Source organism: Zingiber officinale, chromosome 7B (genome assembly GCF_018446385.1).
Source record: "Zingiber officinale cultivar Zhangliang chromosome 7B, Zo_v1.1, whole genome shotgun sequence".
NCBI classification, from domain to species: domain Eukaryota; kingdom Viridiplantae; phylum Streptophyta; class Magnoliopsida; order Zingiberales; family Zingiberaceae; genus Zingiber; species Zingiber officinale.
Window position 1 is genome coordinate 31163023 of NC_055999.1, and position 3140 is coordinate 31166162.

Here is a 3140-nt window from a genome sequence, read left to right on the forward strand (position 1 = left end):
TTATTTTTGCATACGAAGAGTTAATCTTTCAGGACAACTTCTGTCGTTTGATCCAGAGATTGATAGGACTTTCTTGAGAAGAAGAAACTTACAAGAAGCATTTCAAGCCGCACAAGTATCTTCAGAAATGGCAGATAAACTGTTGAAGGATTATGCAGCATCTTATGTATGATGGGTTCGATCTAGCATCACTCAACCGCCAATCGAAGCTAGCAATTTTGAAATCAAGTCTGCAGTGATCCACATGGTTCAGCAAAATCAATTTGGGGGAGGACCACACGACGATCAAAACCACCACTTAGAGTTTTTCTACGAGATTTGCGGAACTATGAAAGTGAATGGGGTCCCTCCAGAATCAGTAAGATTGCTTCTTTTCGAATTTTCCCTAAAAGACATAGCCCAGCAGTGGCTAAATTCCCTTCCAGCAAACAGCATATCATCTTGGGAGCAGTGTGAGCAGAAATTTCTGGACATGTTCTACCCACTGAGCAAAACTGCCCACATGAGGAACTTGATCGCTAGCTTCAAACAGATAGACTCAGAATCATTATTTGAAGCCTGGGACAGATTCAAAAGTATTCTGAGACAGTGCCCCCATCATGGCCTTGAGAAATGGTTGGTTCTACACACCTTCTACAATGGAATCAACTATCACACGAAGGTATCCCTCGACTCTATAGTAGGAGGAGCACTAATGAACAAGAGCCTTGATGAAGCTAAAGAGATCATAGAGAATGTGGTATAGAACCACCATCAGTGGGCAACTGAAAGATCTGGTAGTTCTTTCTCAGGGAATCCAATAAAGGCGTCAGTAAAATTCGACGTAGATGCAGTCACACTCATGTCTGCAAAGCTGGACGCTCTGACCAAGAAGCTTAAGGCCATGGGAAACAACACGGCCAATGCAATAGTTTATGTTTGCGAAACTTGCGGAAGTACGGATCATGCTCATGATACTTGCCCCTTAGGGCCAATACAATCACAGATAAACCAACTTGAGCAATGCGATGCGATAGTCAGTTACAACCAAAGGCAGAACAATCCATACTCCAACACATATAACCTTGAATGGAGGAACCATCCAAATTTCTCATATTGGAACAATCAAGACTAAGGGCCTTCGAAACAAAGTTATCAACCTGGGCAACAAAGCTACCCATCTAGACAACAAACTTATCAACAGCAACCTTCACAACTGTCCAGAATCGAAAAGATGCTTGAAGAAGCTCTCTTAGAGCAAAAAGAGATGAAGAATGAGATCAAGTAATTGACTCAAAGAATGGAAAATTCTGAGAAACATTAAAAGATGCAAGATAGCCAGATAGCCCAGTCCTTCTCAAGAGCACAGGGAACATTTCTAGGAAAGCCAGATATAAACCCAGTGGAACACTGCAATCGCATCAAGCTTAGGAGCGGATGTACTTTGGGAGACCCCCAAATCCCTACTCAAAAAGGACCTGACTCAGAGGAAGAGCCCTCTGCCCTAACCCCCCAATCAAATCTAGAACAAGGATGGAGAGGAGATCACCAAGAAAGTTGAAGGAACTCTTCAAATTCCACCACAAAGTCAAACAATTCCTTTCCCTCAGAAACTGATAACATCCCAAAAGGATGAAGAGTTCAACCGATTCCTGAAGAAGATCAAGGAAATTTGCGTAGAAGTACCACTGATAGATGCACTGCACCAAATGCCGAAGTTCATAAACTTTTTAAAGGGAATTTTATCTAACAGGAGGCAAAAGGGCGACTTCGAGACCGTAGAATTAACAAAAATTGCAGCGCTCTACTTATGGAAAATATTCCACCGAAACTTCAAGACCCAAGGAGTTTTTCCATACCTTGAAAAATTAGTTCTGAACTCATACAGAGAGCTTTCTACGACTTGGGAGCCAGCGTTAGTCTACTTCCGTACTCCTTATGTAAGAAGCTGGGACTCCAGAACATTAAACTGACTACTATGGCACTGCAATTAGCTGACCATTCATGTAGATACCCAATGAAAATATTGAAAGACGTGCCAATAGAAGTGGGTGGATGTATTATTCCCACAGATTTCATTATCCTGGATATGGAGGAGGATCCCAAGATACCGATCATCCTTGAAAGACCATTCCTTGGAGCCCTCATTGATGTGAAAAGTCACAAGTTATCCTTGGAGATCTGTAAAGAAAGGATTGAATTTGATTTATCTTATTCCTCTATCTACGACCCCTCTTCTCAGGGAAATTCTAGTAGAATCAATATACACAAAGTCGAGGAGTGCAATTTCCATGAGAGTTCCCCTCCAACGAGCAATAAGAAATACATTTGTCCTGCACGAGCGAAACTAAAGGCGCAGATTGGAGCATTAACCCTAGGAGGAGAGTCGTGCTTCCACGGATTTAGTCCACATTAACTGAAACGGGGTCGAGCTAAAGACCTAAAACAAGCGCTTCTTGGGAGGCAACCCAAGGGTTTTTCTTTTTAGTTCATCATTCAGTTCATCATTTTGTTTCTCTAGTAAGTTCAAGTTGAGTACTTTTATTATTTTTGGGTATTCATTTTCAGGATGTGAAGAGCCTTCACGAGCTGGCCGTGAGCATTTCATGGGCGTGGAGGCGTCAGAGGAACCAAAATGGTGAAAGGCGAGTCTCCATGCGCTTAAAGGAGTCGGCCGTGTGGCCTATGCAGAGAAGAGAAGAACATGGGTTGTGCCAATTGGCATGATCGTGCGAGACCGCCAGAGTCAGGTCGTGCCAATTGGCACGATCGTGCAACCTATGCAGAGAAGAAGGAGGCATGGGTCGTGCCAACCGGCACGACCGTACGACTTTGGTCGAAGGAAGAAAAGAGGAGGTCGTGCCAATTGGCACGGCCGTGTAGAACCCCACCTAACCCGGCCGTGTCTATAAGACACGACCGTGCCCCTACCCGTGTGCACCGCCTACTCTTCCAAAAGCCCTAATTTCTATCTCCTTCTCTCCCAAAAGTCTTCTCCTCCCCACTACACCTCATCAAACCCTAATTCCCACCTCTAGAGTTCATTTTTGCTTAGATCTACATCTAGATCTAACACTTCTTCAAGCCACAAATCCGGAAAGAGAGATGCAACTCCCCTATTTTCCTTCCTTCTCCTCCTCTCCCATCCTCAAGACCCATCT

The 3140-nt window shown here is 43.8% G+C and overlaps 1 pseudogene; it reads right to left on the reverse strand.

The window, feature by feature from the left end:
* Positions 1 to 534: 534 nt before the first annotated feature.
* LOC122007516 lies at positions 535 to 606 on the reverse strand (annotated as a pseudogene).
* Positions 607 to 3140: the final 2534 nt, after the last annotated feature.